At 36.4% G+C, this 15,175-nt stretch overlaps 1 pseudogene; it reads left to right on the forward strand.

Annotated features, from left to right (window-relative positions):
• Positions 1 to 382: 382 nt before the first annotated feature.
• Positions 383 to 10,494, forward strand: LOC140858371 (putative disease resistance protein RGA4; annotated as a pseudogene).
• The last annotated feature ends 4,681 nt before the right edge of the window (positions 10,495 to 15,175 follow it).

The following is a 15,175-nucleotide window of genomic DNA, read 5'->3' on the forward strand; positions in this document are numbered from 1 at the left end:
GTAACACTTTCTGCCAAAAAATAAGTAGTTGTAAAATTACTTTTCTACTAAAAAAAAAAATTAAAAAAATTGTAAAACAATAAATACTTTAGTTAAGAGTTAAGACTACAGAGTGCGGGGGGAAAAATTCACAATGCAAGAATTCAGCATAAAGATCCAACAAGGCCTTTCTCGCACAGCGAAAGGCATTAACCAATTCCACAGATAAGCAGCAATTGTAAAACAATAAATATTTTTTTTTTTCATAAAGAGAATAATAAATACTTAAATGAAGGCTATCTAGTATCGAATGGACAAAGAATCACAACACAATAATTCAAAATAAATTAATCTCCGAGAGGTCGCCCAAGTTAATGGAAGATAACAAAATCCAGTTGCCAGTGGGGCCGTGGGGCGCCTTCTTTAAAAAAAATTATTAGTTGGAGAGCTCACCGTGAACCATCAATACTTTATTAGTTGGAAGGATGAAAAAAAAAGATTAAATACATCTTAGCGCTTGTTGTTGTTCTAACCCAATGCTTTTGTAATCTTCCGCTTTTGCGTGGTTATTTGTTCATCTTTGTTAACTGTTTACAGATATCCCAGGTGTTTTTTGTTCTGCTTTCCTCTCATCTAAATTTTGGTACAAGAAGGAGATGTCGATTATAGCTGACGCCTTCGTCCCTAGGCTCCTTGATGGCTTGGCCACTTTGGTGAAGGACGAGGTGGCCAGGCTCTTGGGTGTGACCGACGAGATCGCGCGGCTCCAAGAAACGCTTCACACAATAAAAGCCGTCCTCGCCGATGCTGAGAGGAAAAAGATTCACAGCGAAGCCATAAACAACTGGCTCAGGAAGCTCAAGGACGTCATGTACGATGCTGACGACATCCTCGACGAATGCCGGATCGAGGCCTAGAAATCTAAAGTTGCAGCCTCCTATTTTTCTGGTGCGATGTCAATATTCAAGAAGATGAGGTTTACTGATGGGAGAATCCAAGAACTCAATCAGAGGCTAGAGAACATCTTGGCAGAGAAATCTAAATTTGATCTCCAGCTCTTTTCTGCCGGCCGTGATGACCACCAATCCACTTCTAAAGTTAGCAGGATGACATCTTCCATACCTGAGCCTGATATCGTGGGGTCCGATGTCGAACAGGATACCGGCAAACTGGTGGAGTTGTTGATTAAGGAGGACACTCGAGAAAACATTCTTATATATGCCATTGTTGGAGTTGGTGGAATTGGCAAGACCACTCTTGCTCGAAGGATTTTTAACGACGAAAGGATAACAGCCAACTTCCCCATGAAGCTCTGGGTCTGCGTGTCTAAAGACTAGTCTGCTGAAAGACATCATCACTCAGGCAGGGGAGCAGTCCAGGAGGCGCCTCTAGCAGATCACTGCTCGAACCCATGGTTCGAGATGCTGTCACAAATAAGAAATTCTTGCTTGTCTTGGATGACTCATTGGACCAAAAAGTATGGAATGATTTACTCCGAAACCCCTTACAGAGTGGGGCAACCGGAAGTAGGATCCTTGTGACCACAAGAAATGAAGGGGTTGCATTGCAAATGAAGGCTGTAGAATCTCATCAAGTGGAGCTCTTGTCTGCTGAAGATGGTTGGGTGCTGCTGCGCAAGGTGGTGGTTTTGAGTGGGCAGGAGAGAGAGATCGAAGATTTAAAGGATATCGGAGAGAAGATTGTTGACAAATGTGGCCGTCTCCCTCTTGCTATTAAGACCATTGGAGGGGTATTATCAAGGAAGAGCAGGAACAAGAAAGATTGGGAGATGGTGCTTAAAACCCTTTCAAACAATGCTTGGTCTTCTCGGACTGGCCTTCCCGAAGAGGTTCAACCAGCCCTATACTCGAGTTATAAAGACCTGCCATCTCATCGCAAACTAATTCATTTGTGGACCTCTGAAGGATTCATCCATGAAGAAGGAGATCTAGCATTGGAAGAGTTAGGTGAAGATTATTATGGGGAACTTGTTCAGAGGAGTTTATTCCAACAACATCCTTTTTTCCCTGATGGATCTGTATGCACTGTGCATGATCTACCATGGTCTCTCGCCCGATTTTTAGCAAGAGACGAGAACTTGCTATTAAATATGGGATTGAACTAGTCCCAAATAGTTCATCTTCAGTGAAGCGACGTCGCTTATGGGGTCGTGCTACAAAAGAACGGCGCCAAGAATTTATTGATGCACTGGAGGGGCACAACTCCTTGAGGACTCTAGTGTTAGAGTTGGAAGGATGGCAGGTGGAAGAGAATGATGTCCACAATCTGATTAAGAAGACACCGCGTCTGAGAGTACTAGACCTTGAATGCTCTAAGATCATAAAATTGCCAGACTCCTTGGGAAATCTCATACATCTACGTTGTTTAAATTTGTCGTCTTCTGGGATAAGTGAGCTGCCAGAGAGCATAGGAAACCTTGTAAATCTACAGTTCTTCATCCTCGAGACTTGCTTCGCAGCCTTCCTAAAGGCATCGGAAAGTTGCACAACCTGCGGTGTCTTGACCTCGATTGGACGGAACTGGTGGGTATACCGATTGAAATTGCAAACTTGCGTCGACTCAACACACTGAGAAATTTTGGGGTCGGGAACAACAATAGCAATGGTGGTTGGTGCATGTCACATCTCAAATTTAGGATATAACACGATCATACTATCGAGAGATATAGCCCACGATAACACGAAATCAATCTATCATAATCATCTAAAATCCGTCAAATAAAAAGATTCAATTCTATTATTCATCAAATAATCGAACCAATATTGTTTCAGAGCATCTAAATCCAAAAGCAAGTATTAACCCGAATCTCAACATTCATAAATAACTACAAATCCATAATTATAAAATAATTTAAACTTCTGTTGTCAAATTTTTCAGCTTGCTATGCCGATCTTCAAGCTTGGATTTCTTTTGCCGATTCTAACCTTATTTCTCTGTTCAAACAAAAAGAAAACAAAAAGAATATGAGCTACACTAGCCCAGTAAGTAGAACTTGCACTTCCTTATCGGATCAAACATAAGTTTTTCATGATAATACAATATTTATAAAATAACAGATAATACAAAATAAAGCATTTCATAGAGCATATAACAAAACAAGTTATAAACTCATCATGCATGCATAAATCATGTATATTTCACAATCATGAATCGTAAATCGTTTTCATCATGTATTCATGTCATGTTTCAAAATATTGCTCACAGATATTCATGCTAAGGTCACTATTATACCCGTGACAGGGTCATGTTTCTTAATCGACAGAGTTCTTAATTCATGTGCCAACTTTATACCCGCTGGTAGGGCCATGTTTCGTGTAGATGCTAGCTCCGGATGTCGACCTTCCCGAAGAGATTCATTCATAGCCATCTGAGAGCCTTTGAAATCATTATATCTTTTTCTTAAATCATATATATACATAGATGGTAAAACAATGAAATTAATGCTTCATAATCATGCTATTTTCATAAGACATATTCATGAAATCAATGCTCATAATAAAATATATTTTTTCATATCACATATGCCGATCCTTATTTTATGAAAAATTATGATTTCATCAATAGCAATTCTTTACATAAAAACATGATCATTTAAAAATAAATAAGGAGTATAAGATCCACTTTTCTCATTCATCTTAGATCTTCAGACTTCGTTAAAAGAATCAGTTAATCCTATTTAAAATATCAAATCATCATTAATTTCTATTTCATAAATATAATAAAATTAAATCATAAGGAAAGAGGACTGTTGTCCAGATGTGTCGGACCATCCAGATCCCAGAGCAATCAGGGTCTCTGATCTGAGGGTCAGATTTAAGTGACTTGATTAAGAAATCGTGAAGCACAGATCGAATTAAGGTCAAGATCAATCAATAAGATTCTTTAATATTGAATTTGAAAGATCCTTGATATGATCAAATGAGGTTGACATACAGTACGGATATCAAAGCAACTTCAGATCATCTTGTTAGAGTCAATATGAACCCCTAAAAGATGAAAGCATGACTCGGTACAGGATTCATAGACCTTCTTAGAGAGAGAAAGTCGGTCATGAGAGAAAAAATAGAGAGAGAAAGTGGAGAGAGAATCTTCGTATCCTTCAAAAGTGGCAATCATGATTGAGATCATCAGAGGCTATATCATGGTAACTTAATATGGATTAACCATAATCGATGTTATCAATTTCGAAGAAGGATCGGATCGGGATCCGATCTACTACACGAATTTCAGAGCAGTCTCAGATTATCATATTTTTATCTCAAGTTTCTCCTAGGGTCTGTGATACAATCAGAGAGAGAATAATCCTAGAGAGACAAAATCCATAAAAAAAGATAAAAGGATCTAGAGAGAAAAAATAGGAAGAAAATCTAGGGAGAGAAAATGTAAAGAGAAGGTAGAGAGAGAAAGTCCAATTCTAGAGAGAGAAAGACTTAAGAGAGAGATGAGAGAAACTTTCTCTCACATGTATTTTATTATTATTATTATTATTATTATTATTATTATTATTATTATTATTATATTTTTTTCTTTTTTCTTTTTCTTTTTCTTTCTTTTTCTTTTCTTTTCTTTTCTTCTTCTTCTTCCTTTTTCTTTTCTTCTTCCCGAGTTTCCATTGGGCCGAAACAGGAGATCTCACAATCCCCTGTTGGCTGGCCGGCCGGCGGTGCAACCGGCATGGGGCGGTCATCGGCAGGAGGAGGGGCGACCCAGCGGCAGGAGGAAGGCCAAGCCGGTGGCCGACGGCGGCCACCGACGCCCACACATCCAAAAAGGGATCGAATCCCTTTCTCAAAGAAATCCGATGACTCCGGTCGCCGGCGATCGTGCACACGGGCACGGAGAGAAAGTAGGAGAAGAGGGGAAGGGGAGGAGGCTCACCTTCGACGCCGGTGAGGCTTTTTCGGTGAGCAAAAAGGATGGCACAGGGATGGTCTCCGCGATGATTTTTCGATGATTGCCGCCGACTGAGTCTCGGGTCTTTGATGAGAGGGAGAGAGGAGGGTTCTCCTCCTTAAATAGAGCCGGAGGGGGACTCTTTCCGACTCCGATTGGCAGCCAGTGAGAGGAGGAAGAAGACTCCCTTGGGGAGTCTTCTCCCCTGTTTTCTCTTTTTTTTTTTATTTGGGCTGTGGATTAATTCTGGGCCCCATTGGGCCGGGTGATCACATTCTACCCCCCTAAAAAAAAATTTCATCCTCAAAATTTAACCTACCTTCATTTTCAAATAAGTGTGGATATCTCGTCTTTATATCATCTTCAAGCTCCCATGTGGCCTCTCTCTCTTCATGATTACTCCAATGAATCTTTACACACGGAATGATATGCCGTCTTAGAACTTGCTCTTTTCGATCAATAATTCAGAGGAGAAATTCTTCATAGGTTAGATCTTCATGAACTTGCAATGGCTCATACTTTATCACACTATTTGGATCAGGTACAAACTTTCTCAGTAGTGAAACATGAAAGACATTGTGCACTTTGGATAAATCCGATGGTAAGGAAAGTTCGTAAGCAACATCTCCTACTCGATTTAAAATTTCAAAAGGTCCAATATATCGCGGACTCAGCTTGCCATATCTCCCAAACCTCATGACACCCTTAGTAGGTGATACTTTTAGAAAATTATGATCACCGACCTGAAATTCTAATTCTCTTCTTTTTCTTATCTGGCCAACTCTTCTGTCTATCCTGTGCTGCCTTGAGTCTTTCCTTGATCAGATAGATTTTCTCTTTAGCATTCTTTTATTATCAGTAAAATCCTTCCTTATTTACAACTAACATATTTCATAATATCTTTTGATTTAAAGGATTAATATTTCTAATCAATTCAGACTATCACGCTTTTGCTGCGCACTCTGATCTCAACTTACCAAATTATCTAAGTCTATCAAAAATAAAAATATCTTTGTATATTAAATCAATCAAAGATAGATCCAACTTTCAGATTTCATATATAATTTAGGGTAAAATTTAAAATTTTCTTATCATTACTATCTCTTAGGCATAGCACATCAAAATTAAATCTTCATCCACCTTCTATGTTTGAACTTATTACATAAGCTTCACCACTCCTCAAGAATCCAATATGTCTAGAATTAATTTGAGTTAACCTTCGATTTACCTTACAATCATTTAGACAACTTCCAAACCAACCTTTCTTTGCAAAGAAATTAACATCAAAATCAGTAAAGTTATCATGTCTTTTATCCATATAGGTTTAGCATTCTAATGTCATCAAATATACCTAACATTAATATATCAATACCTCCCACTTCATTTTAGGGTCAATACTTCTCGGACTCAAGTCAACCTTGCTAATTGAAATCTAAGATATAACTTGTCAATTCTATTATAGACATCATATGCTACTTATTCATAAATTTCATCATAATACCTATTGATTCGAAATCAAATTATTGAATCTTTTTTTTTATATCTATCATGTTCCTCATGATCTTAGCCTCAAGTTCAAATATCACTAAAGTCACAATCTCGAATAATGATAACCTTAAGTTCAAATACCACTTAAGTCATATTCTCTAGTGATCATAACCTAAACTTTATATCATTCTATCACATCTTTAATGATCATAATCTTAAGCTCTGATATTATCTATTATACTCTACTCAATCACATCCTATTGATCATACATAAAGTTTTGATATCACTTTATAATCTCAATGATCTTAAACCTAAGCTCTGATATTATTCTTTCATATCCTAATCATTTATATCATTTATATCATAATTCCCAATGATTATAACCTAGGCTCTGATACCATAAAATGTTATGCCCCAAATCCGGGACATAACACGGTCATGCTACTGAGGGATGGAGCCCACGATAACACGAAGCCAATCCATCATAATCATCTAAAATCCATCAAATAAAAAGATTCAATTCTATTATTTATAAAATAATCGAACCAATATTGGTTCAGATCATCTAAATCCAAAAGCAAGTATTAACCCGAATCTCAACATTCATAAATAACTACAAATCCATGATTATAAAATAATTTAAACTTCTGTTGCTAAATTTTTCAGCTTGCTATGCCGATCTTCAAGTTTGGATTCCTTTTGCCGATCCTAACCTTATTTCTCTGTTCAAACAAAAAGAAAACAAAAAGAATATGAGCTACACTAGCCCAGTAAGTAGAACTTGCACTTTCTTATCGGATCAAACATAAGTTTTTCATGATAATGTAATATTTATAAAATAACAGGTAATACAAAATAAAGTATTTCATAGAGCATATAACAAAACAAGTTATAAACTCATCATGCATGCATAAATCATGTATATTTCACAATCATGAATCGTAAATCATTTTCATCATGTATTCATGTCATGTTTCAAAACATTGCTCATAGATATTCATGCTAAGGTCACTATTATACCCGTGACAGGGCCATGTTTCTTAATTGACAGAGTTCTTAATTCATGTGCCAACTTTATACCCGCTGGCAGGGCCATGTTTCGTGTGGATGCTAGCTCCGGATGTCGACCTTCTCGAAGGGATTCATTAATAGCCATCTGAGAGCCTTTGAAATCATTATATCTTTTTCTTAAAGCATATATATACATAGATGGAAAAACAATGAAATTCATACTTCATAATCATGCTATTTTTATAAGACATATTCATGAAATCAATGCTCATAATAAAATATGCTTTTTCATATCACATATGCCGATCCTTATTTTATGAAAAATTATGATTTCATCAATAGCAATTCTTTACATAAAAACATGATCATTTAAAAATAAATGAGCATAAGATCCACTTACCTCGTTCATCTTAGATCTTCAGACTTCGTTAAAAGAATCAATTGATCCTATTTAAAATATCAAATCATCATTAATTTCTATTCCATAAATATAATAAAATTAAATCATAAGGAAAAAGGACTGTTGTCCGGATGTATCGGACCATCCAGATACCAGAGCAATTCAAGATCTCTGATCTGAGGGTCAGATTTAAGTGACTTGATCAAGAAATCGTGAAGCACAGATCGAATTAAGGTCAAGATCAATTAATAGGATTCTTTAATATTGAATTTGAAAGATCCTTGATATGATCAAATGAGGTTGACATACAGCACGGATATCAAAGCAACTTCAGATCATCTTGTTAGAGTCAATATGAACCCCTAAAAGATGAAGACATGACTCGGTACAGGATTCATAGACCTTCTTAGAGAGAGAAAGTAGAGAGAGAAAGTGGAGAGAGAATCTTCGTATCCTTCAAAAGTGGCAATCATGATTGAGATCATCAGAGGTTACATCAGGGTGACTTAATATGGATTAACCATGATCGATGTTATCAATTTCGAAGAAGGATCGGATCGGGATCCGATCTACTGCATGAATTTCGGAGCAATCTCAGATTATCATATTTTCATCTCAAGTTTCTCCTAGGGTCTGTGATACAATCAGAGAGAGAGAATAACCCTAGAGAGACAAAATCCATAAAAAAAGATAAAAGGGTCTAGAGAGAGAAAATAGGAAGAAAATCTAGGGAGAGAAAATGTAGAGAGAAGGTAGAGAGAGAAAGTCCAATTCTAGAGAGAGAAAGACTTAAGAGAGAGAGATGAGAGAAACTTTCTCTCACATGTATTTTTTTATTATTATTTTTTTTCTTTTTTTCTTTTTCTCTCTCTTTATTATTATTATTATTATTATTATTATTATTATTATTATTATTATTATTATTATTATCATTATATATATGTATTTTTTTTTCTTTTTCTTTTCTTTTTTTTTTTCCTTTTTCTTTTCTTTTTCTTTTTCTTTTTCTTTTTTTTTCTTTTCTTTTCTTCTTCTCCTTCCTTTTTCTTTTCTTCTTCCTGGGTTTCCATTGGGCCGAAACAGGGGATCTCACAATCTCTTGTTGGCTGGCCGGCCAGTAGTGCAACCGGTATGGGGTGGCCATCGGCAGGAGGAGGGGTGACCCAGCGGTAGGAGGAAGGCCAAGCCGGTGCCCGACGGCGGCCACCGACGCCCACACATCCAAAAAGGGACCGAATCCCTTTCTCAAAGAAATCCGGTGACTCCGGTCACCGGTGATCGTGCACACGGGCACGGAGAGAAAGGAGGAGAAGAGGGGAAGGGGAGGAGGCTCACCTTTGACGCCGGTGAGGCTTTTCCGGCGAGCAAAAAGGATGGCACAGGGACGGTCTCCGCGGTGATTTTCCGGCGATTGCCGCCGACTGGGTCTCGGGTCTTTGATGAGAGGGAGAGAGGAGGGTTCTTCTCCTTAAATAGAGCCAGAGGGGGTTTTTTTCGACTCCGATTGGGAGCCGGTGAGAAGAGGAAGAAGGGAGTCTTCTCTCCTTTTTTTTTTTTTTTTTTTTTTTTTTTTTTATTTGGGCTGTGAATTGATTCCGGGCCCATTGGGCCGGGTGATCGCAATGTACATTGGGAGAATTGAGATCTCTAGAAAAGCTGAGAGTGCTCACCATCACGCATCTGGCGAGGGCATGGAATGAGGGTAAGGTTGGACGAGTAAATGCACTGAGAGATATGTTGCAGCTTGAAGTCCTAGAGTTCACATGCGGAAATGGAGTCGTTGTTTCACGAGAACTTTATTACGGCGAAGAGGAGAGGAGATCAAAAGAATTGAGGAGATCTTTGAGGAGACGCTTTGCCCACCGTCACCATCGCGCCTAGAATCTCTTGAAATCGTTGGTTTCTTTGGACTCCATTACCCGAGTTGGATAGCATCTGGCAGTACGGACTCGCTCCGACGGTTGAAGCTCTCATATTCTGAGATGTGCCTGCAACTTCCACCCCTAGGGAAGCTCCCCAACTTGGATTATCTCTGGATAGAATGTGCAGATGCTGTGAAAAAGATCGGGACCGAATTTTTGGGTCAGGAACCTGACTGTGGCAGAGATCAAAGAGGCAGGTTACAAATTTCATTCCCTAAGTTAACGACATGGATCGTCCAATATTTAGACAGTTGCGAGGAATGGGAATGGGAGGTGAAGGATGATGACAGACTGATAGCCTTACCAAACTTGAAAGAATTGACACTTGATTATTGTCTAAAGTTGAGGTATCTTCCTTCTGGCCTTCTTCACCATGCCACTACCCTAACAAAGCTGAAAATATTTGACTGTTACGGGCTGAAAGAAATCAGGGGCTTTTCCTCCGTTAAAGAATTAGCAATATCAAACATCCCTAATCTAGAGGATGTATCGGACCTTCCTTGCTCGAAAACATTGCTGACACATGACAAGATGAGGTCCCTTCCAGAGTGGTTACATGGGCGACACTTCCCTGTACTCAACAAGCTTGAGTTCGGGGCCGATGATGACCAACTGCTCCGCAGGTGCCTCAAGGATGGCTTAGATTGGCCCAAGATTGAACATATCCCCTACGTACATGCCACCAATCGTTATGGATCCAAATACATCTCCAAGAGTCCCTCTGCGTTCAGCACCAACTTAAATGATTATGTTGAAGATGAGTAGATGCACACGAGATTCTCTCTTCGCAATGAGGTGACATTTTGTTTTCGAAATATCATGCTTCTTTTTGTTGAACAAAAATAGAATTTTTCTCTATATCATCATACATTTTAGAATTCCTATCCAAATCTTGTTCAGCTAAATTACACTTCTCTGTTAAGGTGTGATAAATTTGCAAATCGTATTCCTTCATATAACCGCCTACATATATTTGGTGACACGTCATGATTATATGCAAAATCTCCAGAGTAGAACCGTTGTTTTACCACAGGCCACACCTATTTCTGGAATCTATCTGGTTTTATTTTCAATCAAAGAGGCTTATTTCCAGCATTGATTTTATATTTTATAACTCCCTGTTACTTCACACCATGGATTTTGTTGCTCCCAATACAATTTGGTAGTAGTACCAATGTAGTATTATGCCTTGATGATTTATGTTTGTGTCATCACTATATTTACTGTTTAGAATAACCTTTTTTTCTGGAATGATTGTTATATGTAGTAAAAAGTAAAAGAAATTATTAATGGAAAGAGGAATGAACAGCGAGACATGTGAAGAGAGAATTTTTTATGTAGTTTGGACTCTGGTCTTTCTTTTTTGGTTTGTATTCAATGCATGTCGCATCTGAGCTCCAGCCTTCTGCCTACTAGTGAGACAACCCTGTTCATCATCCCTTTACCGTATGGCTAAGATTTGAAAGCTTTACAACTCCAGAGATAACAAACAAGGGGGCTCATTGATTCAAATACACCTCTACTCAAGTTGTGATCATGATTTTGACATGTTTATTAGATATGGCCTAAGACTATTAAGTAAATTTTAAATTATAGTCTTACATCAAAAAAAATATCAGACATTAAAATATCTACCTAGATCTAATTATTCTAGGGTCAATTAGCAAAATTTTGTGCAAATGTATTAATATTATTATGAAGGAGTAGCGGTTGAGGGAATTTCTCCTTCCATGCTAGTAAACCATCTCACTCGACTGCATTTTGGGCAAGATATCAAGTGGTTGTTTAAACTTTATCATGACATTTCATGCAGAACATGTTGCCTTTTTGTACACATCATGAGAGGTACTCACCATATTGGGGATTTATTAGTTCCATTCGATTGTACTTAGAGTACATTTTAATGTTGGCGAACTATGTTGGTAATAGCAGAATTTTGACATAGATGGTTTTGCCAAAAACTAGCCAATTTATAAAGACATGAAAGCTGAAAACAATAAAAGTGAAATGGTTCTGAAAGACACTTTGGTGCATACATTAATGAAGTTGTGGAATGAAATAGATGCCTAAAATGTTAGCTAACGAAAAATGTGCTATGAGTATTGACTTGGAAAAGAAAATTTGGCTACAAGTGCAGAAATAAATAGAGAACTTTAGAGATGCTTGAATTTGTGTCCTTTTTTTGCACCAGTTTAAGCATGGAAGATAATGGAATAAATTATGTTAATTTGGAGACTAACATATACCTTAAGGAAAGTTGAATGCAGACAGAAATAAAAGGACACACAAACCAACTGTTAGAAACAAAAGAGATATTCAAGATTACAACTATGACTATAGAGTTGTAAGTATTGATTCTATGGTACCGACCATCCTTTGAAGCTAGTTTAGAGTTCAAATAACGATAGCAAGTTGAGATGGCTTTCAGATTCTATTTTGTACATGAAGCGTTAATTGTTAAGGTCATTTCTCATATAGTCAAATGGTTAAATGGAGCCCTAGAGCTAAGGGTAATAATGTTTTGAGTGACTTTCCAATCCAGAAATGTCTATCTGGTAGAGGAGAGGTAATAAAAGGAAAAGAATTTTACTCCATAAAAAAATAATACGAATTTTAAAGGCCCAGGACATGGGTAAATTTTTTTGGGGTGATCATTGCACATATTTGTTTTTGTTGGATTTTTGAGATGGTGTACTGCTTTTACATCATATGTAGCAAGCCCTGTGTAGGGGTAGTGTCAATAGTCCACCTAGGAATATGAGTAATCCTGTCAAGGTTATTAATTAGACATCACTTAATTGATACTTACTTTAGGCCTAGGGGTCCGTGATGACATCCTACTCTGCTTATAATTTGACAATTGGGTATTCTTGCTCTTTAGTAGTATGTGAGATGCATATGTTGGTGGAGCAAACCACTTCTAGCTAGTGCATTTTATATCTTTCTTTCACCAGTAGTATTAATGCTGATCGATGATATCAAAAATTTCAATGTGATTTTTCTTGGAAAGAGGAATACTATGACCATGCGACATTTTTAAAACTTAGTAACAAGAATTCAGATTCTTAATTTTTGCCAGTTAAAAAGGAAAATATGTTGTTTTGCAAGTTAAAAAAGAAAATATGTTGTTGTCACTCATATTGTTAGGAAAATGTTTTTATGAAACACATTGTTAGGAGATAAGGGTTGAGATTCTTGGCCTCCAAACTAAAAATCATCCATCTGTTAATATAGATCAAATGCTACCGGTTGGATTTGTTGGAGGGCCAATAAATTACAGCGACTTGATCTAAGGAGGTGTGTCAATCCTTTTCAAAGTTGAATATAGTACTAAATTATGCTTTTCAGAAGGCATCAAAGAAAGTAGTTTGATCCATCAAAAAAAGAAAGCAGTTTGATGCATCATCTTGCTGTCCAAGACTTACCAATATTTTGGTGAGGGAATAAGCATACAACACAATGTATCTTTCTGGAGAAAGGAATCTTAAAATGTGAGGATATTGAGGATAATGCCTCTTAGAAGACAAGTAATTCAAATTCCCAAGCTCTGGTGGGATACAAGAATGAAAGAATGTGGATGTAATGCTTGGTAAATAAGTTTTGATGTCTTTTAATTTCTAATTATGTCAAGTAAGAAACAACCTAGGCTAGATTCTTATTGTTGGATGGGGAGGCAAGAATACCAATATTTGCTATGTGTTCAAAGGCATACACTACAAGAAATTAGACAATTAGCGACGGCTAATCACCATCGCTAATAGTTATTTTACCGTCGCTAATAGATGGCTAATCACCATCACTAATAGTTATTTTACCGTCGCTAATACTATTAGCGACGGCATCCTGTCGCTAATTAATGGTCGAAAAAATCCTAGTCACTAATTGCCCTTATTAGCGACGTATTTTTTAGCCATTGCTAATAACTTGTATTAGTGACAGTATTAGAGACGGCTAAATTCTATCGCTATTTATTTTTTTATTTTTAAATAAAATTTTAAAAAATTTTAAAAATAATTAGTGACGACTTTGTTGTTGCTAATGCCGTCTCTAATAAGTATTAGCGATGGCTAAATCCGTTGCTAATACCATCGATAATATTTAATTTTATTTTTAAAAAAATTTATAATAATATTTTGTTATTAGCGACGGCTTTCAGTCGGTAATAGTTAATTTTATTTTTTTTTAAAAAATTATAATAATATTTTTTAAAATCTATTTTAATTAATCACAATCAATTATGGTTCTTAACACATGTTATAATTAAAATCTAAAGATAATATGATAATAATAAATAAAAAATTAATTATATTATATTAAAAATATAAATTATATAATTTTACAAACAGTATCAAAAAAAATACAATACATCAAAATTAAAAAAAAATCAGCTCAGATCTTTCTCATCATCCTCCTCGTCCTCCTGCTCCTCTCCAGCAGCTGGTGGATGAGAGATATCCCAGCATCCTAAAATGAAGAAAAATAAAAAATTATTAATAAGTTTTGATATAGAGATATATCTTTCGATACACTCCTCCGATTCTCAAACAGATTATTCCTGCATATTTTATTCGATAATACGAAACTATAGACACCCAAGATCCATCAATTGGATGATTAGATTGAATTTTTAGCTCTTATATCTTCTTCCCCGATTTAAACTTAAATATGTGAAGCTTTTAAATATGAAAATTCAAAATAAATAAAAAAATTTACTAATAGAATTACCTAATGTGATGGCTAGGACAATGAGTCTAATTGATCGTGCAGCTGTAGATCTCAGAGAATCTTCATGATCGTATCGCAGACAGCATCCTAGAAGCTCTGAGATCGCTGGCTCAGAAGCATCTGCACGACCTCCTCCACATGTGCATCACTCCAAGTCTAGAACGTCGAGGTCTGTGAGGATGTTGAAGTATATCAAGTTGCTGGACGGTCAAATTGTGGCCGAATCTTTTTCGTAGATATTGACTAAAAGTAGTCCAAGGCCCATTGATATTCTGGTAAAAAAGCTGCTAATCTTATGGCACGCTGCAAGTATAATTATCCTAAAATTATAATTAATCATGGCATAATTGAGGTAAGTATATACTATTAGTAACAAAATTATCAAACATACGGTCCCAAGTAAAAATAATAATAGATTCATATCAAACAAAAAAATTATAAAATTTCACTAATCATGTAAAATAAATTTTAAATAATTACCTTTTATCAAAAAATTTTTACTTTATATCATGTTCAAGTTTAACTCTTTTACCTTTTTTCCGACCTCTTTTTTTCTAATTGTAGAATCTACTACCAAGACAAATAACATAAACTAGACAATTAGGCATTATTCATAAGTAAAAGTTAGCAAACAAAATAAAATTTTAAGACAAATATTAATTTGGCTGCTTGCATCAACTGAAGGCTCAGATTGTGGTGGTTTTCAATCATAGCTTCATTACTAGGTCTAATCAT

Source organism: Elaeis guineensis, chromosome 6 (genome assembly GCF_000442705.2).
Source record: "Elaeis guineensis isolate ETL-2024a chromosome 6, EG11, whole genome shotgun sequence".
NCBI lineage: Eukaryota > Viridiplantae > Streptophyta > Magnoliopsida > Arecales > Arecaceae > Elaeis > Elaeis guineensis.